Consider the following 26,062-nt stretch of genomic DNA (forward strand, 5'->3'; position numbering starts at 1 on the left):
TTGTGGATGTGGCCCATGGCTCACTTGGTCAGCCTGAGGAGAGGGTCTGAGCAGACGCCAACTGGGGTTCAACAAGGCGTGGCTCTTGGAAGGACAGCAGAAAGGCTTGCTTCAGGTAACAGACAGCTGCTTATCATCTTTCCAGCCTCAGTTGAAGGCCTTCCCCTTTTCAATGAGCCCTTTAAGTGGATATATTTGTACCAGTCTTTATCTCAATTGGATTTGAAATTGTCTTTGCATCATGGAATCCTTTTTAATTGCTTTTGTATATAGATTTGTTTTGAACGGTTGATGTTTTCCCTGCCAAAACAATTTGGGGTTATATTATGGGAAGCAATTCGTAAATGGAATCAAATACATAGCATTGTATATATAATGTTTAATTGTGAAGGAAAGTATCTTCTCAAATGGGCCCCTGAATTTCCCCTGACTCTGAGGCCCATTATGGTCTTCCTGAGCACCCACGCTGAATTTGCTCCCCTCTCAACGGTGTAAATCCCAGCAAACTCTCCTGGATCAGGGCCCATTTTGTCTTCTCCAGAGTGGTGCAAATGGTGACCGAATCGTGCCCAATGTATCTTCTTTGTAGCTTTGAGCCACCTGTTCCCAGAGATAAAACAGCTGCTATCTTTCCAGGCTGAAATGTGACATTCATCCTGTGAGGCCCGTGCTCTCTTTGCCGCTTTAGATGCTTGACAATTTCTTTTCTCAAATGTCAAAAGAGTTTTTCAAAACTTCATTGGAATTCTCCTCTCAGCCAGCGTGCTGCCATTAAGCTGCTCTCTCTCTCTCTCTCCCTCTCCCGTAATGCCCTACCCTGGAGGAAGTGTGGCTGATTTATTTACAATGAGTGGGCTTGTTTGCTGTTGCACTTCAGAGAACTTGGCACCAGCGCCGAATCCATCAACTTGGGTTGGGTGATGGGTTCGTTTGACTGTGTATTATTTGATGGCGGCCTTCTTCTTCTTAAAAAAAAATGACAACACTTTTCTAATACCAGGAAAGCCTTTCCGCATTCCACTTGCATTTCATTGCCAGGGAAGAGAGGACAGCATGTGCTAATTTATGTGTCTAGCAGTGGCATCGCAATGGGGAGTGGGGGGGGCAGTTTGACCTGGGTGCCATATCTGCGGGGGTGACAAGAAGACACCCCGCAGGGGCTCGTAGCATGTGGAGGATCCTCCGTTTGTGGCTGCAGCCGCGAGCAGAGGATCCTGGCGCCAGCGGCAAACTGCTATGTACAGTGCACGTGCGGCATTGCACATGCGCTGTACATAGCGGTTTGCCGCTGGCGGCGCTCCAGTGCCCTACGAATGGTGCCGGGATCCCTCTGATCCTCTGTTTGTGGCTGCAGCATGAGCAGAAGATCCTGGCACCAACTGTACAGCGCTGGAGCAGCACGCCGGCAAACAGCTAAGTACAGCGCATGTGTGGTGTCGCTATGTATGGCGCATGCATCGTACATAGCAACACCGCACATGCACCCTACGTAGCAACACCCCACCCTGGGTGTCACGACGATTTCATTCACCCCTGGTGTCTAGATGCCACCTTAGAAGTGATAATTCCAGTTTAAACAGAAATGCAACACATCTCCCTTAGTGGTGCCACGAATCTCATGGAGGCATCATAAAGAGTTGGTCAGATGGCGAGGAGGAATAGGATGAGATCAGAGAATTGGGAGAGACCCACCCAGGGTTGAGGGATTCAATGAGGGGCCTGGGACTCCAAGAGGATTCTGACCCCAGGGAAGGTCCCAGAGGACTGGGAGGTGGAGATCTGGATGTCAGAGCAGTGGCCCACCTCTGTGGAACCTCAAGCCGCAAGTAGAGGCTGCTGGTTCAGGCCAATGACTCATACTGTTCTCACTGTGGCTAACCTGATTGGCTCTGATTGGAGCTCCATAACTGGCCAGTTCTTTTGGGGGCTTTGCTGTTGCTCCATACAGAGTTGTTCTACCCAACACTGCGGGGGCCTGGCATGTGTGGTGATGTCATATGTGCAGTGCGTGTGATGTCACATGGCGGGAGGAGGACTGACAGAGCCTGGTGCGCACTCTGAAAGGCCCAACGGGACTGCCACAGCCACAGAATATTGAAGGGCCAGGAACCACAGCTAAGCAATCCCTAATGGATGGCCATCTGATTTCTGTTTAAAAGGCTCCAAGAAAGGAGAACAACCACCTTCCTAGGTTGTCCGTTTCACTGTCAAATGACTCTTATTGCCAGAAAGTTCTTCCTAATGTTTGATCAGAATCTCCTTTCTTGCGACTTGAATTGGTTGGTCCAGAGCAGCAGAAAAACAAGTTGGCTTCATTTCCCATGCAACGGTCCTTCAGATATATTTGAAGATACCTGATGAGGAACTATTATCTGCTCAATAGTTCCCTGGTAGCCCCATGCCCAACCCTGCTACTTACCATTGGCATGCAACCACCAGAAGCTTCCCCATAAAGGAGAGGCGGCCCTTTAGCTGAAAAATATCTCCCAGCTCTGTTGCAGAGCCAGGCTACCACATCTGCAAACAAAGACTGGAGCCTCCTCACAACCTTTGCTTTAAAGTGATAATTTATGCCACATCTTGATTTTACGAATGATGTTCCATGAATCTGGCACACACACACCCTTTTTAACTAAGGAAGACATTCTTTGAATACAAACCTTGTAATGGCAATCAAACAAATACTTGAAGAAAAACTGTGTGTGCGTGCGCTGTGGGGTTGAAGCTGAAGGGGGGAAAGCTTTCTTCAATGGCTGGAAAAGCCTGAATGGATTTTAACAAGCTGAAAACACACTAGAGAGTTCACTTTTATGGGGAGAGCCTTTGCGAACGGGAAAAAAACGCATCACTGGAGAAACCTTGAGTGCCGAGCCCCTCAGACATCTAATAGACTTAATCATCAGGCATCAGACCTGGAGTGTTCTTAAAGAGACAGACAGCTGTAGGAAGCAAATCCAGGTCTATGGATGACATGGCGGTAAGCTGCAAAAAGAATCGGAGAACAAAATCCAAACTCAGGTAAAACATAAGAAACACCCTGTGGATACTGTCTTGCAGTCTCCGAATTGTGTAAAATTCTATCACAGAGGACAGTGTCATTTTTGAATAATGTCATTTTTGGAAGCTGAACAGAAGCAGAGCAGAAACAAGCATTGCATGGGACAGAAACAGGGTGCAACAGAAATCTTATATCCCAGGGTGTAAGGCTGCTTCCTATACGTTGGAACTCCCTGCCTATTGATATCAGGCAGGTGCCTTCACTGTACTCTTCTTGGCAGCTGCTTGAAACATTTTTGTTTAGACAAGCTTGTCCATATGTATAGAAAGCTGGTGTGGTTTTTAATCTGTTGTCATTTTAATTTTTTGAATAATCTTAAAATTATTGTTCTTAAAAAAATAATTTAGAGGCAATTTTAATGTTTCGTCTTTTCTTGCAAACCACTTTGAGGAGTTTCTTTTGCAATGAAGCAGTGTATAAATGCCATAAAATAAATACCTTCCTGTGACCCACACTCAGGAAGGTGCATCCGGGCACTTTATAGACGTCCGCCTTGCACAGGACTCATTGGTATAGCAAATGGGGGCAACCTCTGGCAAATGCTGCACAAAGCATGGAGCTGCCATTAGGGGGCAGCAGAGGAGAGGTAGTCTCCTGTACCTTCAGCTGTTGAGCAGCAGGGGGCCATTTTTCACAGGTGCCACTTGTGAGGGAGAGAGAAGGAATGCTGGTCTTGCTGCTCTGCTGTGTTTTGCATCTGGCTGCCCTCGATTCTGGCAAACCACATCCAATCTTTTGTGGCTTGGCGTTATCTCTATAGAACAGATGATGGGACAGGAGGGAGCAGGAAAGTTGGAAGGCCGATTTTCTCTCCTTTCTCTTCCCCCTCCTTATGATATTAATTATCGCCCTTAAATACTGCAGCGTCGTCAAACACGGCCATTCCAGGAGAAGCGGGTCTGGAGCTCCGCCAGTGTTTCCCAGTGACCTGCCTTCTTCCCATGTTCCTTTTCCAATTAGTAGCAATTAGTCAGGGAGCCAACAGTGGGCTCTGGGGTTTGCTGTTCTGCACCCAGGGACTGTTGTAGATGCTGCCCGGTGAGGGAAGGAGAATTAATCTCATTTCGATTGCACGGCACTCTCCTCATTTCAATAACATCGCCTGAAGCGGGCCCTGCCTCCCGCAAACACCCCCGGTATGGGCTCCATTAGCACGCTTTCTGCTTAATGTCGGGTCAGTCGCATTTCAGCTTCCAGGCTTGCCAAGGCCACACTCTGCCAGGGGAATGTTATTACTTAATTAAGACACTGATCCCTTTGGGCTGGGTCTGCATCCCAGGCAGTTATTAAATGAAACATCCGCTGGCATTGCCGTGAAGCTCAAGTCCTCACGCCCATTGAGCTGGCGAAGTTAGCGCTGTGGCTCATGTCAGATAAGGGCTGCCTCTCCCCGGTGGAGCATCACGGCAGGCAGTGCCCTGGACTCATCTTAACATCCAAGGGAGAGAAGACGAAGCTGTCAACCGCATAGCACATGTAGTCCGTACACACAGGTCTATCTGCAGGACACCCTGGGTGGCAGAGAACAGGCAGAGATAGGCGCTTGCCCAGTTTTTCTCTCTCTTGTACAGTCATACCTTGGGATAAATATGCTTCAGGATAAGTATTTTTGGGTTGCGTTCCGCGGCGACCCAGAAGTAATGGAGTGGGTTACTTCCGGGTTTCACCGCTTGTGCATGCACAGATGGTCAAAATGACATCACACGCATGCGCAGAAGCGGCAAAACGCGACCCGCACAGTCGTGTCTTACGTTCTGTTCAGGATGTGAATGGGGCTCCGGAACGGATCCCGTTCTCATCCCCAGGTACCACTGTATTTTTATGTTGTGAACTGCCCTGAGACCTATGGGTGAAGGGTGGTATACAAAATTAATAAGTAATAATGATAATAATAGTGTATCTCTTAACTGAGAGGAGCTTCACCTTTAGCATGGCAGCTGAGTAATTATTCTATTATCATTATTATATTGCACCAGTGAAAGACTGGTTGTGTTAAAAAGAGTGTGCAAATATTGGCTTGCAGAATTTTGGTAGTTGTGTTGAAAGTCTTTTGGCCTGAAGAGGAATGTCCAAATTCATTTTGGATTCTCATTTCTCATTTCATTCCTGCTTTGCAAGGAGTTGATGACCCTTTGGGTCCCTTCCCAGCGGCGAAGCATATGCCCGCGCTGCCCAGGAGGGGGGCGGGGTGTAGGGCGTACTCCTGAGGGGGTGGGGTGTGGAGGGTGCCCTCCCACATTCCACAGTTCAGGGTAGAAGAGGGGCAGGGAAGCTGCTGCTCACTCTCCTGCTCTCTGCAGCCAGGTCAGAAGAGCTGCTGCCATTGGACGTGAGGTGTGCCACTCACTTGCCTGCCATTTTGTCAGCCCCCTCAGTCAGGACACCCAGGGCCAACCGCAGCCCCCTTCTCATGCCTCTGTCCCTTCCAACTCTACAGTTCTGCAATTTGGGTGCAACCTGCCTCAAGATGTGGAGAAGATCTCAAGAGAGTTTTCCTGTTTTTGTTGAAATGTTTCTCTGATGTTTCATTTAAGGAGGAGCAGGGGATGTGAGAGAAAGTCGATTCTGTTTGCGTTTAAAGTTGAACCTACCTAACCCACCCTTTCCGAAACCATACACAAACAGAAACATAGCCGTTCTTTGAAATCCAGGCATCTCTGAATTTTGCAGTGCAGTTCTCTGGCCAAGGAATGTGTACAAAAAATCATATTAAGCTAATATGTGCTAATATTATGTACTAATATGCATCTGTTCATGACGATCACAGAGAAAGATGCCTTATGTTAGGGGAAATGACTGAAAATACACATATGAGGCAAAGCTGCGTACTAAGATGTGCATGTTAAGAGAAATCTGCCCTAAAACGCTCACAAATTTTCACTAGGGCTGTTTAAAAGTAAATAAACCACAAGCCAATGTGGAAATGTGGACAGCTGAACTTACGACTGAAAAACATGAGAAATGGAGAGGAAGCCAAAAATTACCGATTCGCTCATCCCCTAAGGAGAAGCAGGGATGCTTCTGTTATGTTTCCTGAAAGCAAAGCTAACAAAGGAATCCTCTAGCTCACTTTCATTGGCTGCCTGGAAGGCAAGGTTGGCAATCAGCTGGAGGTCGCCAAGATGGTGCCCCCTCTTTTCCATACACAGAAACTGACTGGTCTGACAGCTGAATTGTATTTAAATATTAGCAATGTGATAGTGTCCGCCATTGGCCCTGAGGGCAGCAGGCTAGTTATGTGAGTGAAGGACAGCCACAAGACACACATAGCTGTTCTGTTGCCTCGCTCTGCCTAATGGCAGCACGTGCCCCACTTGTACAATGCAATTGCAGGCACATATTTATTTCAAAAAAATATACACTGCTTGATTGTAAAAAACCCCCCAAACCCTCAAAAACCTCAAAGCTGTTTTCAAAAGGAGTAAAGCAATAAGATTGTACAGATGCATTTCAGCATTGATTAATTTTTTTCACTAATATCCTGCCTTTATCCCAGGGAGGCTCACAACATGAATTAAAAAACAGATACAGCTTTTTTTTAAAACAGCAACAACAACAATACCCACACAATCAATTATAAATAGTTTGAAATAATTAAATAACTGACCATATTGAAAACAGCACTCAGCCCAAACAGCTGTAAACTATTTAAAAGCACAACAAAAGGAGAAGGAAATCTATACTTCCCCCAATGACCCTGCCACAAGAGCCAGTTAGTGGCTAAAGGCCTGTTGGAGCAAAGAGGTCTTTGCCAGTTGGCCCAAGGAAAACATAGAGGGGGCCAGCCGAGCTGCCTGTAGGAGGGAGTTTCACAATCTGGGGGCAGCCACTGAGAAGGCCCTGTCTTGTGTCCTCAGCAAATGGACCTGTGTGGGTAGTGGGACCAAGAGAAAGCTCTCGCCTGAAGATCTCAAAACCGAGGCAAGTCCCTAAAGGGAGATATGGTCCTTCAGATATTTCATGGTTATTTTCATATTTCATATATTTTTGCAGGACACTGCTGCTGATAACTTATTTCAATATGTGCATGCATTAAGTTTCTGGCCTGTGCACTACCTTGACCCCATTTTCATGCTTTGTGAGTGCGATTTATTCAAGTGAGCTTGGCCTCTTGCTGCAGGGCCAGTCTACCCAGCAGTCAGAAACACTCAGAAGTAACTGAGCAGAGCAACATCAATTAAAGCTGGCAATCCGATGTGACATTTCATGCTTGTACAAATCTGGGATTCTGCTCAGAACCCTAGAAAAATTAAATGGCCATCGTATTTCAACATCCCATTTTTATAGACATGTGCTCACGTAGCAGGACTTTCCAAAGTCATTGTGTAAATGAAGAGCGCTACTTTGGGATCTGGGCAAGTCACCCATTCTTCCTATGCTCTTAGATCTAGCTCCAAGCGTCATGCGACTCAGCTATACAGCTGAAGATATAATGTTTTAAGTTATTATACAAATGTAACACTAGATGGTGATGATGAGCTAATGGCAAATTCCATATATGCTTTACAGCCTTTTTTTATTTATATAAAGCCTTTTCACAGCATCTTTTACCGTATATCTGTGTAGATTCAGCCAGGGACAGCCAGGACTCCAGCATTTCATTAGCTGCATGAAAGAGTCCAGCAACAACATCTGAGCATGCAAAATGATCAGGGAGGGGGGCAGAACTACTCCCCTATGAAAAAAGGTTGCAGCGTTTTGGACTTTGCAGCTGTTCTCAACCTGTGGGTCCCCAGATGTTGTTGGACTGCAACTCCCATCATCCCTGAGCTCTGGCCTTGCTAGCTAGGGGTGATGGCAGTTGTAGTTCAACAATATCTGGGGACCCACAGGTTGAGAAAGGCTGGTTTAGAGAAAAGGAGAGTAAGAGTTTGCAAAATGATGCATGGCATGGAAAAAGTGGATAGAGAAAAGTTGTTCTTCCTGCCTCACCACACTAGAACTCAGGGACATTTAATGAATGTTTGAGGATTCAGGATGGATAAAATGAAGTCCTTCTTCATGGAGCATGTAGTTAAATTATGGAACTCCCTCCTACAGGAGGCAGTAACGACCATCAGTTTGAATGGCTTTAAAAGAGCATGAGACAAATTCATGGAGGAGAGGGCTATTGATAGCTACTAGCCACGATGGCTCTGCTCTGCTCTCCTAGCCAGAGGCAGCAATGCTTTGGAATCCCAGTTGCTGGAAACTACAGGAGGGGAAAAGGTTCTTGTGCTCAGGTCCTGCTTGCAGGCTTCCCTTTGGAGAATCTCATTGGCATAGCTGTCAACGTTTCCCCTTTTAAAAGGGAAATTCCCTTATTCCGAATAGGATTCCTCGCAAGAAAAGGGAAAAGTTGACAGCTATGCTCATTGGCCACATTGAGAACAAGATGCTAGACTAGATGGGCCATTGGCCTGATCCAGAAGACTGGACACCAAGCAGAGGACACACCATATTTATGTTACAGCTGAAACTTGGTGGCCACTCTAGATAGAGCCATGCTGTGTTCTTTGATTTTGATTTGTTTGCAATGGGGCTGAGTCAACATAGGAAGCTGCTGCATTCTGAGTGAGGCCATAGGTCTGTAGAATTTGGGGGTGACTGAACAACATCTGGAGGGTCACAGTTTCCTCACCCCAACCCGAGGTTCCCAACATCTGCACAAGCTGCAGTATAGCCATGCTAATGTTGGGATGAACACTGAAGTCACATCCTGGTGCCTGGATTGCTGCCAGTTCCCAGCTGCCTCCAGGGCTGCAAGATTCATTTTGCCATTTCGAAGTGGGCTTGATTGAGCCATCCTCCGCGTCACACCGTGGAGGCGGCAGGAGGCCTGACCCTGCCACGAGCATCCTGAAAATCTTAAGTGCATCTCACACCTGTCGGAATGTACAAAACCGAGCCGGGCACGGCCAATGATCCCACCGCTCTCCATCATCACGAAAGCCCTTCCTATGCACCCGCAAAAGCTGCAAAGGCTTGAGGGGAACGGCAGGACCTTCCGTCTGAAAGTGATTAACCAAGCTCTGTCTGTGGTGAAGGAAAGGAAGGCAGCAGAGAAGGAGAGAAAATGCCTTTCTCAGTGTGCACCGACTGATTACAAAGCAGAAGAATGGGAGGAGAGAAAATGGGAATGGAAAGGAGCTTGACAGCCCATGGAGAAGTATTTCAGCTGCAACACAAAACATTTGCTGGTAATTATAGAATAACCTTCATTTAAATGCAAATAAGCCAGTAATTAAGATAAGGGCCCTGTCATTTGCCAGCATTCCGTCCCCCCCCCCCTTGGCAGCTACAGGTTTTTGAGACATTCCCCACTTTTATTGATGAGCTGCCAAGATGCATGATGAATGTGAGGGGCAAAGGGGGAGTCCGGGAGCCAGTAATAATAATAATAATAAGAGGACTGTGGGAGAGCATGATTTTCCACCATACACAACTATTCTTCCCTCCAGTTTCACTCCCTCTAATAGTGAGCTCAAGTGGCAAGTGCCAATAAGCCTGTTTGCAGCCAAGATGGGGCTGTCTGGAACCCTGAGCAGCAACACTTGACATAGCCAATCTTTTGTTCCCGGATGCCACTAATATGAGAAGGGTAGACCCTCCTATTCACCTCGCAGAACTACAGTTCCCAGAAAAGTTTGATGGTCCATTCCTCTTCCCAGAGAACTTTGAGAATCATAGAGAATCTGTGAGTGTCTGCTGAGCAAACTACACTGCGCAGGATTCTTTGGCAGACGCCATCACTGTTTGAAGTAGCATGATGCTGCTTTAAATGCACAGTCCAGACAGGGTCTTGTTGACTTTGTAGGGCTGACACATCACCACACACTCTCAGGCAGATCACCCCCAGACTGTGAGTAACTGGTGGGTGGGATTCAGGCACGTTCCCGGGACTTTCTTGCAAAGAGGACTACTGGTCTCTGGACTCAGCTAGATTGGTAAAGAAAGAATGTTTTATATGCATTGCATATGCATTATAACACTGTGACACCAGATGGCGCTGTGGAATTCCGTTTTTGCTAACGCAATTTCTCAAGGCATTTTCCTGAAATGCTTCTTTGATGTAAAAGGTAAAGGTAAAGGAACCCTGGACAGTTAGGTCCAGTCAAAGGCGACTATGGGGTTGTGGTGCTCATCTCGCTTTCAGGCCAAGGGAGCCGGCATTTGTCCACAGACAGCTTTCCGGGTCATGTGGCCAGCATGACTAAACCACTACTGGTGCAACGGAGGACCGTGACAGAAGCCAGAGCACACAGAAACAGCGTTTACCTTCCTCCTGCAGCGGTACCCATATATCTACTTGTACTGGTGTGTTTTCGAACTGCTAGGTGGGCAGGAACTGGGACAGAGCAATGGGAGCTCACCCCATTGTGGGGATTCGAACCGCCAACCTTCCGATCAGCAAGCCCAAGAGGCTCAGTGGTTTAGACCACAGCGCCACCCGCAACCTGAAACTCTTCTTTGATGTGTCTAGATCCAGCCTCTGTTGCCCTGATGCAGTGGTTTCCCAAAGTGGGTGTTGACACCCCCTGGGGGTGGTGGGCTTACCTAGGGGTGTACTAAGTGGCAAGAGGGCATCAGGGGGGCACTGGAGGTGCAAATGACTACAGTGGTACCTTGGGTTACATACGCTTCAGGTTACAGACTCCGCTAACCTCAGGTTAAGAAATTTGCTTCAGGATGAGAACAGAAATCGTGCTCCGGTGGTGCGGCAGCAGCGGGAGGCCCCATTAGCTAAAGTGGTGCTTCAGGTTAAGAACAGTTTCAGGTTAAGAACAGACCTCCGGAATGAATTAAGTTCTTAACCTGAGGTACCACTGTATCCAATTTTGATAAGTAGGAATTGCTGGATCAAGTTCACCAGTTTTGTTACCTTCATTAACCTAAATAGTTTTAATTGGATTTTGAATAAATGTGCAATTAATTGTTACTATTATGAATTCTGTTGTGCTACTGCCTTCCTTAGTGGGTTGTGCAAACTGCTATTCTGAGAAAATCTTTTTATAGAGTTGGGGGCATTGGGGATGAGTTTGGTGCCCTCCTGTCCTGCTGCAACAAATGTACTAAAGACACACACGGAAAACACAACCCCACAGACATACTACAGTTTAGAAAGTGACAAGGAAACACACTAAAAGTGTGGAATGAACAGATGATGAATGGGCAGAAGTGTAAATGCCCTACGAACAAACTAGAATGGATGGTCATTGTCATATAACAGCCCCATGAACAAATCAGAAGAGATGCTCAATAAAGACCAGACACAATTTAACCTCTGCATAAGCTTTGTGCAAGCAAATCAGGATGAATGCTCATTAAACAAAGTGTCTGGAGGCGCCCCCAAGCCCCCCACCCCCTGCAGATTGGGTCTAATAATGATGGACTTAACCCATACTTACATTGGCAGAGTAATTTTTAAAAAATTACCTACACTGAATTTTTTTTTTTTTTTAGTCCACATATTTTCCTATGAAATAACACCTGGGTTAGAAAACTCAGGAGCTCCTGTCTCTGCTGCTACCTTTTTCATTTCTAGACTGACAGTGACACACACTTCAGAATCACAGCAACATGAAAATCTTGGATATCTGAATTGTATTCTACTGGGGGGGGGGGCAGCAATTGCTTGTCCACCAAAGAAGACGAGCAGGAAAGGCTTAAAAGCTATCCAAAATATTCCTTCTTCAGAGTCAAGGTGTTCAGGCTTTCTCTTTGCCTGATTGGCTAGATCTGGTTATCTGTTCTTATTATCCTTATTAATTAACTTATTACCCACCAGGTTGCAGCATTAGAAACAATATTAGAATCATTTTAAAACAGTTTACAACCATAAGTTTCATCAAACTTATACGCCAATTGAATCTAAAAGAAACCTTCAAAGTAGTTTTTCAAAGAGAATAAAACAATAAAAGCTATCACCGAAAACAGTAAAAACAACTCCTTAAAACTTTCAAAAGGTAAAAGTAGCAATAAACTAACAGCAGATTAAAACACCCATCAACATTGTGCGTGTGTGGGTAGGCTTGCCTGAACAAACATGTTTTTAGTAGGCTCCGAAAGGAGTACAGTGAAGGACTGATGTCAACAGGTAAAGAGTTCCAGTGTGTAAGTGCTGCCACACTAAAAAAAACAATTCATCTAAATGTCAGATCAGTTGCTTGCCTAAATGCCAGTAATTGCCATAACTTCATTTGTAGGCTCAAAATGCTGAAATGTGGGAGTAGGCTAGTTTCTCGCAACACAAAAGGGAAGGTGAGTGCCTGCCTTCTTTGACTTATATCTCAGGTTCTACAAGTGCTAAGAATTTATTACAGTGGTACCTTGGGTTACATATGCTTCAGGTTACATATGCTTCAGGTTACAGATTCTGCTAACCCAGAAATATTGCTTCAGGTTAAGAACTTTGCTTCAGGATGAGAAAAGAAATCGTGCTCCGGTGGCGCGGCGGCAGCGGGAGGCCCCATTAGCTAAAGTGGTGCTTCAGGTTAAGAACAGTTTCAGGTTAAGAATGGGCCTCTGGAACAAATTAAGTACTTAACCCGAGGTACCACTGTATTTTAAAATCTGAGACTCTGTGGAGATCATGGCTCAGGGTGGGTGGCTTATGCTAGCTGATAGTATCAGAAACAGAGCCTTAAATTAGAGATATTGCTGGATTCCTTCTTCAGCCAGAACCTCAGTTAGATCTGAGGAGCTCCTCAGTTTGGGGATGAATTCTTTCTGGACCGAACTCAACGCTTTACCCTGCAAGAGGGATGGAGGACAGTTTCCAGCTTGGGGGCCACATTCTCTTCTGGGGAACCTTCTAGGGGCCACATGCCTGTGGTGGGTGGGCCCAGGGGTGAAAGCAGGTGGAGCCATGCATGCAAATTTATTACTTTTGTGCAGAGCTTTCTACATGCACTCACACGCCCTTCTCTATCCTCCATCCAGGCTGGCAGGAGGAAAGATCAGAGTTCAAGGACATATTCTAGCCATCCAAAAATCCTTGGGGTGCAATGTAGGGGTGTGTGGCTTTAGGAGAATTCCAAGGGCCACAAACAGGGAACTGGGGGCCACATTTGGCCTCCATGTCTGAGTTTATGCACCCCTAACCTGCCAGGATTTCAACTTAACAGCATAGAAGGGATTAATAGAATCATAGAATTGTAGAGTTGGAAGAGGTTCCTCATGAGCTGCCGTGGACTGGGAAAACAGGGCAGATCTACCCCAGTCCTATGCACATAAGCTGGATGCTTCCCCCACACATTTTAAAAGGGACCATTTGATAGAGACCAAAGAGAAGAGAGAGCTCCCGCACAGCGCAAGTGAGGCACTAGATGCACACATGACGCCACACGCCCTTGCGCTTCCTTCAAAAAAATATCCTTGCAAATGACAAACCCCGAGTGCTGTAGATAGTCAGCGTGTGTGTGCATATAAATATATGTGTAATACACACAGATATGTGTATGTATCTGCTGTTGCTGTAGACACTAATGGCTTTCGATGACAGTTGTGGACAAATTGCAATTGACGGGTTTTATGCTAGAAAACATATTGCATGAAAACATCTCCCTGTGGGTAATGTCTGGTGTGTGCCTGCACTTTTGCGAGATTGGAAGTTTCTCTCCTCGCACCTCTCGGTCCCTGCCTTGTTATCACGGCTACCATCACCGTGATTGGTGTGTGTTTTCGGGGCTCCCCCTCCCTCCACCCCACCCCAGAATAAAGGAATGGAAATGAACAGCAATTCCCTGAAAATGCTGTGCTCTGGAGCGACAGCCATTCCCAGAAAGGTTAGTCTGTAACCTTTACTTAAACTGTCTCAATCTGTATTAAATGTTATCTGTTTGCCTGGCGAAAAGATGTGTGAGTCAAGGGAGATGAGATGCCTCTGATTGTGTTTATCTACAGCTTTGAAAGGGTGTTTGAGGGATTAACCGGGGAGCCCAGGAGGGCTGGAGCAGTTCGATAAAGAGCCTGTTCTGCACCAACTCCAGCCTAAATTGTACAGCCAGTGGAATCCAGGTTTTGGTTAGGAGGGGGTTTTTTTATACAGTGCAGTGGCCTTCCTCAAACAGACAGCCAGTTCATTGCTAGAGTGACATGTGTAATGACTATCTTGCAAAGAGCCACCCCAGCAGCACAGACCAGGGCTGACCTCAACACAAACAAGCACACAAACAACTACCATTGCTGCATTGGTAAAAACAGGCTTACATAGACATAATTTATATTGTTCTTATTTATTCTTTTAAGGGACGTGGGTGGCGCTGTGGTCTAAACCAGAGATCCTAGGACTTGCTGATCAGAAGGTTGGCAGTTTGAATCCCCGCAAAGCGGTGAGCTCCCATTGTTTGGTCCCAGCTCCTGCCCACCTAGCAGTTCGAAAGCATGTCAAAGTGCAAGTAGATAAATAGGTACCACTCCAACGGGAAGGTAAACGGTGTTTCCGTGCGCTGCTCTGGTTCACCAGAAATGGCTTAGTCATGCTGGCCACGTGACCCAGAAGCTGTCTGCAGACAAATGCTGGCTCCCTCGGCCTATAGAGCGAGATGAGCGCGCAACCTCAGATTTGTCCGTGACTGGACCTAACGGTCAGGAGTACCTTTACCTTTACCTATTTATTCTTTTATAAACTACTGAATTCCAAAAATGGGCTTCTAAGCAGTTTGCAAAGTTTAAAGCTAGTAGTGTGAACATGAAAATATAACCGCCCATATATAAATATGCAGCAAAAGAACAATTGTTGGCATTCGTCTGTCTCGAGAGACAATGGAGTATGCCTCTGGGGGTGAAGCCAATTTGCCATGTGAGCAGCATGGAAGTGACCTGCCCGAGTCCCTGACGAAGCAACTGAAACAAGCTGCTGGGAGTTTTTTTTTCTGAGGAAGGGAACCCACAGGTTTTTCATCGAATGAACATCCCATCATTCTGCTCTAGGCTGGTATCGAACAATGACTTCTTGAATGTTTGGAGCATTTTAGGCAATTAAATTAACTGGAACCTGCTTTGCAGCAGTAAATACAGGTGATGCCATGTTATGATGAAAAAAGACATCTCTTCTAAAGTGACACTCTTATGCACACTTATTTGGGAGAAAGTAAGAGCACAATGGGACTTGTTACAGGACAGCCTAATGCATGTTTATTTGGAAGTAAATGGGATGGAAGTGGTTTTGAACACACACTATAATGCTGCTGAATGTATATTTAAGCAACTCATGTTTAAACAACTCATATAGGGGGCATAGGTAAAGGTAAAGGTACCCCTGCCCGTGCGGGCCAGTCGTGTCCGACTCTGGGGTTGCGCGCCCATCTCGCTTAAGAGGCCTGGGGCCAGCGCTGTCCGAGGACACTTCCGGGTCACGTGGCCAGCGTGACGAAGCTATTCTGGCGAGCCAGCGCAGCACACGGAAACGCCGTTTACCTTCCCGCTATAAAGCGGTACCTATTTATCTACTTGCACTTCGGGTGTCACTGGCTTTGGCCGCAATAAAACTTGAAACTTGAACTTCGGGGTGCTTTCGAACTGCTAGGTGGGCAGGAGCTGGGACCGAACGATGGGAGCTAACCCCGCCGCGGGGATTCAAACCGCCGACCATGCGATCGGCAAGTCCTAGGCGCTGAGGTTTTACCCACAGCGCCACCCACGTCCCAAGATGGGCATACTATTAAATATATACTTTTAATGTATTTTTGTATTTAAAATGTTTATGGGTTGCTTCTCTGAAAGCAAATTCCTTCCAGGAGGACTTCTAAGCTTCATGCAATCAGTTCAAAGGTCTGAAATGGGCTTCTAAATGAGTTCCATTGAACACTCCTCGATCACTTCCAGATGACCTGCTTATTGACCGTTCATCCTGATTTGTTTGTAAGGAGAGTCAATGGCACTGTCGATTTAAGAAGGAGTCATTCAGATTTGCTTGCAGGCAGGTGACATGATGTGTCAAAGCAAGTGCTATTATCTCACACTTTCCAATGCATTTCGTAGAATCATAGCATCATAGGGTTGGAAGGTACCCAAGGATCATCTATTCCAACCCCCTGCATGACAGGAGTCACAGCTAAAGAAATCCTGGCAGATGGTCACCCAACCTCTGTTTAAAAACTCCCCATGAAGGAAGGCCCACCACCTCCCGAGGCAGTTTGTTCTGCTGTCAAACAGCTTTTAACATCAGAACATTTTTCCTGGTGTTTACGCAGAATCTCCTTTCCTGTAACATGAAGTCATTGGTTTGGGTTCTACCCTCCAGAGCAGGAGAAAACAAGCTTGCTTCATCTTCCATGTGACAGCCTTTCAGATATTTAAAGATGGCTATCATAGCACCTCTCAGCCACCTCTTCTCTAGGCTAAACATAGCGAACTCCCTCAACTGTTTCTCATAAGACTTGGCTTCCTAACCTCTTGGTCACTCTCCCTGCACACATTCCAACTTGTCAATATATTACTTAAACTGTGTTGCCCAGAACTAGACACAGGACTCCAGGTCCAAGGCAGAATAGAGTAGGACTATTACTTTCCTTGATCTGGGACATAATAATCTCTTGATGCAGCCTAGCTTTTTTTTTTTTTTTTTTTTTTTTTTGCAGCTGCACCACATGGTTGATTCATGTTAAGCCTGTGGTCCACCCTAGATCCTTTTCGCATGCCCCGCTAGTAAGCCAGGTGTCCCCCATCCTATACTTTTGCATCTGGTTCTTCCTACCTAATTGCAGAACCTTACAGTTGTCCCTATTGAAATTCATTTAACTGGCTTGGGCCCAGTTTTCCAATCTGTTAAGGCTGTCTTGAACCCTGATTCAGTCTTCTGAGGTATTAGCTACTCTTCCCAGTTCAGTGTCATCCACAGATTTCTTGAGTGTACCCTCAATTCCTTCATCCAAAGACATTTATAAAGATTTTGAACAACACCAAGCCCAGTACAAAACCCCGTGGCATGCCACCTGTCACTTCCCTTATTGCAAAAAGCCTGATTTCCAGGGAAGAGTGCTTCTTGCACAAGACCCCTGAAACAATCAGAATTGCACCATTTGCCAGCATGTGAGTGAACCCCACCTGAAAATAAAGACAGTCTGGAAGTGCCATTAGAAGCCATTCAGTGATGAGTGATGGAGAAGCCTGTGAAGTGTGAGATTCCCACTCAGCATACTCACCTGAATGCATTTTTAGACTCTCTCTTCAAAGTTTTCCTGAGAAGGCCAGGTTGGAGCAGGAAGGGGAGGAGATGCTGGAGACAAAAACTACAAAGTTTTTAATAATAGCAATGGATGAATAAATAGGGCTACTCTCTGCCTAGGAAACAGATGCTGCAATTCCTGGACCTATTGAACCTGCTTGTGAGCAGACCTGGCTAGGATCGCACTGTTAATGGTCACAGGCCCCTTACTGCCATTTCCTTTTAATTGGGCAGGAAAAGAACCCCAGAGGTCATTTTCACACATGGCTGTTAAACTGGCCACTGCATTTTCCAGCTTCTGTCATTCAGATGTAATACTTACATTGGGTGAAATGCACATTCAGTTTGACAGATTGTGCTCTTCCACACTTTATCCTGCATTGACAAGATTTGCACAAAGAGTGCCTGAGGGATGTTCAGATGTGTTTCTAGTGTCCTATATAAGGGGTAATTATCCACTAATTGTCACAAACCCCTTTTTTGTTTTGTTTTTGCAGTGCTGCAATCCTTTCGAGGAAGAAAAGAGGAAGCTTATTTCTGTCAATTACCCTCATTTGCCCTTAGTCCCCCTTGCCCTCTCTTGCCATCATTAACTGAATCATGTAGCCAATCCAATAGCATCAGGATGTCATCCCATTAACTATGTGATCCTTCACTGACCGGGATCCCTTAAGGATCCAGGAAAAAGGAAGAAGCAGAAGCTAGGAGAAAGTGATGCTAAAGTAGATAACATAGACATAGGAAGCATCTTCCAGAAGGAACCTAAACCCCATTCAAAATGAAAATGTAGTGTATTTGATGCTGCCAGTGGCAGGGATCAGAATGCCGTGGGGGGGGGGGGGATATACACGGTTTCATGTAATTCTTCAACCACTAGATGGCGAACGTTTCCTAGGCAAATGTAGACAGCCGGCCATTGATGCTGCCATAGATACGACAGAGTCTGGATTAACACAGTTTTTCATCCCGATTTTCATACGGTTGTAGGCTTGGACAGGTCTCCCGCACTCACTCAACGATTTTGCATTGCACTTGCTGTTTTGTATCCATAATCTTGCAATCAAGGAAGGACGGCCTGGCTTGCATCCAAATGGAACTGCTTAACTGCATGAATATTATTTTTTGTTAAATTCATGTAGCCAGCCATAGCTTGAAAAAGCTTGAAGAGTCTGGAGTGGTGATATCTCCTGATCTCAGGAGGCAGAGGCATTGTCACCTTAAGGGTCATATTCCCTTCCAGGCAGCCTCATGGCAGCCACATACCAGTCCTGGGTGGGGCCAGAGGTAAAATTGGGCTTGGTGGTACACTAGTTTCTATGCTCACTATTTTCTGTTCTTCATCCAGGAAGGCAAGAGGCATTGTGGGAGTTCAAGGACACATTCCAGCCAGGCAAAAAACACTCAAGGAGCGTGTGCAGCAGAGCTGTGCACCAGATTTGGTTGCCTGACCTCAAAAAGGATATTGTAGAGTTGGAAAAGAGTCAGGAAACGGAAACCAAGATGGTCAAGGGGATAGACTGAGTGAGTCTCCCAGGAAGGAGGATTGCAGCATTTGGGGCTTTTTTAATTTAGAGAAAAGGCAAGAAAGAGGCGACACGATAGAAATTTATAAATGTATGCATGGCATGGATAAAGTGAACAGAGAAAAGTTTTTCTCCCTCTCATCCATTGCTTTTTTTTCCTTCTAAAAAAATGTTTAGGGGTACTCTCATTTTGACGCAAGAAAACCACCATTTTATAGTTCAAATCAGGAAAAATAAATACCGTAAATGGACAAAAGACTCACAAAATGTTTAGGGGTATGTACCCTCCTGCTTTGCACCCAAAAAGGTCCCAGATTCAAACCCAAAGAGGTGTGATATGGTAGAAGTTTATGTATGGCGTGGAGAAATGGTGCAGGGGGAAAAAGGGTTCTCTCTCTCATAACAGTAGAACTCATGGGCATCCAACGAAGCTGAATGTTGGAAGATTCAGGATGGATATTGCAACACAGAGTTGACCTATGGAACTCCCAACCACAGGAAGCAGTGATGGCCACCAACTTGGATGGCTCTAAAAGAGGATTAGACCATTTCATGGAGAAGGAAAGAGCTATCAATGGTGACTAGCCAGCTCTGCTCTGCCTCCACAGTTGGAGGCAGTGATGTTTCTGAATGCCACTTCCTGGAAAACTACCAGAGGGTAGATGGCTCTGGCATCTGGGACTCTCTCAGGCCACTGGCTCTCCTGGATCAGGTTCACACTGCTCCCCAGCCTTGCCTCGCACCCTCCTCACATATTTTCAAAACCCTGGATAGAGATGAATATTTTGAGTGTGAAGATACTGCTGTGCAAAAGGTAACATTTGCACATTTGTTGCTCTGCCCCCTTTTGCCTCTGCCTCTGCCCATCAATGCTATGTTCCCCCCTCCCCATGGACGTTTGCTGGGCAGGAAAGGCAGCCCCACCAGGCTAGAAGAAAAAACCCTCCTCCTGTTCTAACCAGAAAGGGCGGTGTTATGTATTGAGTTGAATAGGATCCAAAATGCAGCAGTCTGATTGGTCCTAGAACAATGCAGCAGTATGATTGGTCCGCAGGAGCCACCCAATCCAGCTCCAGGTGGAAGTGAATCCACAACCTGATTGGCCTACAGGAGAATCCCGGAATTAGCCAATCACGTGCAGCCCATTGTGTAAATAATGTATATAAAGCAGATATTGTGGGGGAACTTCCATTCCTCATCACCACTATGAGCTGAATAAAGAGCATGAAATCCACTCTGGACTCCGAGTATATTTCAGGCGAGGATTGCAAAATGACAAAACACAGGGTTAATAATGATAGAATCATAGAATTGTAGAGTTGGAAGGGGCCATGAGGGTCATCTCGTCCAACCCCCTGCAATGCAGGAATCTCTTTGCCCAGCCATGGGGCTTGAACCCAAGACTCTGAGATTAAGAGTTTCATGCTTTACTAACGGAGCTACCTTTACACATGCCCTTCTCTCTATCCTCCATCCAAGCAAGCAAGCAAGCAAGCAAGCAAGATGCACTGTCAGAGCTCAAGAGCAGATCCAGGACAAAACACTCAAGGAGAGAGAAAAACAAGGCAGGTGAGGGGTGTTGCTCAGGAGGGGTGTGTGGCCTTGGGAGAGTCCCGGGGGCCAGGCAGAGAGGTACACAGGGCCACATTTGGCCCCTGAAGCTTGGGGTCTCATGGACCTGTGCAATGCCAGTTTTGCTGTCGCTCTGCTTCTCTTGCTTCATTATATATAGTTGCGGTGTCCCCTGCGGCACCCCTGAGGCTCTTCCCTAAATCTGCCTTTGACCTGAAGTTCTCTGCCCCTGATTTGCCAGCGACTGGTACCATGAAATAGGCACATAGGAGGAGCTGGAGCGCTTGCCATGATTGGCATTGGAATTAGTCCCGCCTCTGTCCCAGCTCCGTGCCTCACGACGGAGAGTGGGTCAGGGGGAACTGATAAAGTCACGTCCTTCCATGTCGCTCTGTCATCACCCCCCCCCCCTTGCGCGTGTTTTGTTCCTGTATGGTGCGTGGGTGGTTCTTTGCTTTGTGTGTTTGAGCTCCATTAAAAAATTAATGCACAGGAAATATCAAACAAGCGTTCAAAGCAATTTTTCATTAAAAAAATAAATGGGGGGGGGGGAATCAAACTCCACCACTAGTCGCCGGATTTGTCAGAAATGGGAAAACAAAGCTTTACAAAAGGAGCGGTAATCAATAAATCATCGCCAGTCACACATCTAAATAGCTCTGTGCGGCGTGGCACGCAATTAGACAGCTAATGATGGCGAAAACGCCCTTGCGCGCAGCGAGAAAGCCTTCCCCTGGGAAATTTCGCTGCCTCTGCTGATTTATAACAAAGCTGCAGGCTTGCCTAGAGGTGTTACAGATCAAGCCGCAACAACCTCCGAGAGATGGAGGACTCTATTTTCCTGAGGAGGGACGAGACCTAGCGAACACGAGGCTCCATTTGCATGGCTTCAAGCGCCGTTCAAGCGCTGCACTGGGGTGTCTCTGGAGAGATCGGAAGCAGACCCCGTACTACTCACGAGGAAGCCACCCAGCTGAACGGAGCTCTGCCTTTTGGGCTCCTGAGGCAATGCCCTGCGACACTGGCTCCCCGGATGTCGGACTGCAATGCCCAACTGACTTAATCAATGGAAGTGGAAGGGAGTTGTAGTCTAACCACATCTGGGAACTCAAGACTGAAGGACGCATCCCTGGCTTTGCAAGGGGAGAGAGGGTTCTTCCCTGACTATGTTGTTTCTCTGCTTTCATCTGCCCTGCTTTCTGCTTAGTCTTAGAAGGTATCCTCTATTTGAACTGCTGTCCAGTCTTAGTCTAGAAGATGAAACATAGAAAACCAAAATAAGAAAAAGATCTTGAAGTTGCGTATCCGCAGTTAACGGCAGCTGGAGAGTAGACTGAGAAGGCATGCAGGTCGCCTGGCTACAGTCTCCCCCACTATGCTGAGATGTGTTTGGAGTCCTGTTCATAAATTGTGGCAATTTGGTTTAATTTGGCACCTGTGCATTTAAATTAGCAGGTGCAAATTCTATGCAAATCTCTGCCCTCTTTTCTTGGTGATGCATTTCCTCCACTTTGGTGGCACATAAAGTGGCCACCCGAGTCCTGCTCATCCTGAATTCTAGGTTAACAAGGATAATTTAGAATATTGATTCTGGGAGTGGGTCCCATTCAGTTTCTGGGACCTCCAGTTCCTTCAGCATGCTCAGCTGCAGGGGCACCAGCCCATGGGGTCTGAGCTGTTTTGGCCTCCCCCAGTATCCTTTCAGAGGGGACCAGCCCCCCTCCAATGTGGATGGGGTGAAGGAGGCTGAGCTCCTCCTCCTCCTGCTGCTGTGGAAGGAGGCTGAGCTGAGAGAGGAGGCACCACCAGCCATTGAAGCCGTGCCAAGCTCAGCTTCATGCTTGGCCTCCTCCTGACGATGCAACGTTGTAAGTGTGATGTCACAAGTGAGGCCGGGACCCCTCAATTTTTGAAGCAAGTTGGCTCCTCTGCTCAGCTGTCAGGAGCCAGAGTCAGGAGTATGTAGATCAGCAATATAAATACCAGTCTCAGTGAAGTTAATTCTGTATGCAAAGAAATCACAACAGCGCAGGCCTAGTAATCACAGCAACTCTTCCCGGTAGGTATTGCCCCAATGAGGCAGTTGCAATGACTGCCTTCCCATAAGACTTCCCAAGCAATCTCAGGCTCCTTTGTCTAGTCTCGTTGCTCCACCCTCTTCATTTATCTATGGGTTCTGGGAGACCAGTGGGTGGGGAGCTGGTCACAGCAGGAGAGGGAGACTCCCTGGCTTCTTCAGCAGTCTGCCTCATCTCTGTCTCCTGGCCTCTCTCCTCTCCTGCCTCTGAGTCTGAACTGCTCTCTGCCACATGCTTCCCTGCTCACTAAACCCTGGTGCCTCTTCAGCTTCTGATGCCACCTCCTCCCAGTCTGCTCCCTCTCCTCCCTCTGACCACTCATAGTCATCCCACCACCAATCCCCTGGCTCTGAGCCTTCTTCCCTTGGGGGTTTCCCAGTTGGTACCTCCTACCACTCCTCTTCATACAGATGACAGGCTCCTCCTACCTTCTCCTGAGAAGACCCAAGTGCCAGGTCAGGATAGGTCTCAGCCATTCTGCAGGGTTTTCATGCTCAGTGCCTGTCTTTCTTTCCTTCCTGCCTGACGCCTTGAAACCAGACAGTTGCAGATCAGTCTGGGCAATCCAGCCTGACCTGTAGCAGTCCATGTCTGTCTGTTCCCAAGAACACCAGAAGAGCCTGGGCTGGATAAGGCCAATGGCCCATCTAGTCCAGCATCCTGTTCTCACAGTGGCCAACCAGATGCCCTAATGGGAAGCCCAAGATCTGAGCACAAGAGCAGCTCTCCCCTCCCGCAGTGGCTTCCAGCAACTAGTATTCAGAAGCCTTGCTTCCTCGGACTGTCCGGTATTGAACAATGACAATAAATGTTGTTCGATATCAGTTGATAGGCTGAGGTTACAATGCAACATTGCCAGAGCTAGAGTGACTCTTTATCTATCTATGATGTATACTCAGCGTATGCTAAATGCCAGCCAGGAAGATGCAGCTTTAATAATAGGATCCGGCCATTACTGGCTTGTCACTCACAAGAGTCATCTTTCTGGGGGCTTGTCAGGTCGCTGAGAAATGCAGCAGATCCCCTAATGCCACACAGCACCTCGGGCTGGAAGGAAAAGGTTTGCGACAGCCTCAGGTAGAAGATTCCTTGTTTGGTCCTGGCTCAGATAAGAGCAAGGGCATCAATAACCCACCTGCATGGCTCTTGCGGGGGTTTGACGGTGCAGGGGGTGGCAGCGGCGAGGAGAGGCAGGAAGAGATTTAAATAACCCAAGAAAGCCCATTTGTATTCTCCCGACATCTCCGTCTGCAGCCCAATCGCTAGAGTTGGATGCCTTGAGCAATCCATAGTTGCTATAACAACTAACAAAGTGTAATTAGTCAAAGAGGGAAGGGAAAAGGAGCCCCAAATAACAAATGAAAATAATAAAAAAGGAAAGGATTTTGGAAATTTTGTTTTGTTTTGTTTCAGAAACACTCCTAGGAAGCATACTGCAGAAGTGATTTCAGGTGTCTCAGATGCGGGGGGAAACATCCACAAGGTTTGTTACTACTGCTGTTTACCTACCTACAGGAACGATTGTCTATTTCAGAGGTATGGTATGGAAATGGTGGCCCTCCAGAGTTTGATGGACTCCAATTTCCATCAGCCCTAGCCAGCACAGCCTATGGTCACCGATGAGTTGTAGTCCAGCAACATTTGGAGGGCCACAGGCCGTCCCCACCCCCTGCCTCCATTAATGATAAGTTGAGGTTTTAGGTCAAATGCTTCAAGATCCCCAAAGTAGTTTAGGATGCCATTCAGCTCAGTTACACTCAGAGTACAGTGCTACCTCGGGTTAAGAACTTCGTTCCGGAGGTCCGTTCTTAACCTGAAACTGTTCTTAACCTGAGGTACCACTTTAGCTAATGTGGTCTCCTGCTGCTGTTGCGCCGCCGGAGCGCAATTTCTGTTCTCATCCTGAAGCAAAGTTCTTAACCCGAGGTACTATTTCTGGGTTAGCAGAGTCTGTAACCTAAAGCGTCTGAAGCGTCTGTAACCCGAGGTACCACTGTATACCCACTGAAATTAATGACCAAGATTAGATGCTGATGAATTTTCAACAGGGCTTTTTTTTTTTTAATCACAACATGTTCTGGCAATGTGGATAACTGAGCTTAAGGGGGGTGGGGGAATGAGGAGCTGAGATGAACCGAAAATGATGGATTTGCCCATCTCTGGGCACATCAAAGGGCATTTTTCCAAGACCCCCAAACCTGGAGCCAGCTCAATGCACACATGCCTTTTAACTCACCCTTAGCCAGGACTCAATTCACGTAACTGCATTTGCTCAAATGCATAAGAACCTAAGAAGAACCTTGCTGGTTCTGGCCATAGACCCATCTGGCCCAGCATCCTGTTCTCACAGTGGCCAACTGTGGAAAACCCACAAGCAGATCTGAGGACAAGAGTGCTCCCCCCTCCTGTGGTTTCCAGCAACTGGTGTTCATAGCACTGCTGCCTCCAAGCATCGCTGCATCTCCCAATGTCACATCCCTGTGTAGAGGCGGCTAGAAACAGAGGATAGTCTGGGAAGTAACAGCAGAGCCCTGTACAGTGGAAAGGCCTTAGGTGGAGGGAAATGGATATGTAAAATCAATTACAGTAGTTAAAACTGTACCATTGAGCCTTGCAGGAAGCTGTATGATGAGAAGAGACTCAGACCTCCTTTAACAAAGGTGTAAGAGATTTACCAAGTCTCCTCTGTAAACTTGAGTAGACTTATTTCTCTGAAGGGATCCTAATATGTTGCTGCATCCTACAGGAGCTACATGATAGGAAACTTTCACCTCCAGTTTTGATTAACCATGGTTTAGTGTTACAGCTAAACAGTAAACTGTAGTCAGTTATAACTGTTTCCTTGAGGCCATCGTAGCCAACAGCCTCCCTTGGACTTCTCCACAATTGCAATTTGTTAGCTCTATGTGGGCAGAGACCATCCTTTTCTTTTGTTCATGAAACTGTTAAATGTCATGCACACTGACAAAACAACACTCATGAATTGAAATAAATTCTTCATGTGTTAAGCTACTGCTGTGCCTCCAATCTATAGTACTTTTTTTGGCGGGGGGAGATAATAATTATTACCACTTGTCCATGGCCTGCTCAGGCAGGGTCAAGGGATGTCAGGTCTCATGTAGCAATAAATCCTGTGCCCTTGGACAGAAGGATTCATTTCTGGAGTCAAGAAATGGGTTGACTTTAGCCTGACACTGTATCAAGAGGTGGCAAGTTTGCTTTCCATTGGGCTGTCTAATCAGTTCAAAGGCGTGCACAGGCAAGCAGTTTTAGTTAGCCTCCTCACCTCAAGGTCTGCGCTATTAACCCATTTTGGGGATCTAAATAACTTCCTTTGGACTTTCTCCAGGGGGCACTTTTGTTCAGTCCATGTGTCACAGAAGAAAACTGGTAGGGCTGACAACCAATCTTGCCTAGCCAGTTTGTTTGGAGGTTTCTTCATATGACTGGAAACAGAATTTTTGTTAAGGAAAGCTCCTCCACTGGTATGTTTTTAAAAATAATAGTTACAATTTAGATCAGGGATGGGGAAACCTGTGCCCCCCCAATATTATTGGACTCCAACACCCATCAGCCCCAGCCCCCAACAAGCGTGGCCAATGGCCAGCAATGATGGAAGTTGTAGCCTAACAACGCCTGGAAGACCACAAGTTCCCCCATCCCTGACTAAGTACCCATCTGT

The 26,062-nt window shown here is 46.6% G+C and overlaps 1 long non-coding RNA gene across 1 annotated transcript; it reads right to left on the reverse strand.

The window, feature by feature from the left end:
- Positions 1 to 364: 364 nt before the first annotated feature.
- LOC308464477 lies at positions 365 to 1,939 on the reverse strand. Its single transcript, XR_013980070.1, has 2 exons — positions 1,804 to 1,939; positions 365 to 707 (listed from the first exon to the last, which is right to left on the reverse strand). It is a non-coding gene; the product is annotated as an uncharacterized lncRNA (long non-coding RNA).
- Positions 1,940 to 26,062: the final 24,123 nt, after the last annotated feature.

This window comes from Podarcis pityusensis (assembly GCF_964106645.2).
Source record: "Podarcis pityusensis genome assembly, chromosome: 15".
Taxonomy (NCBI): domain Eukaryota; kingdom Metazoa; phylum Chordata; class Lepidosauria; order Squamata; family Lacertidae; genus Podarcis; species Podarcis pityusensis.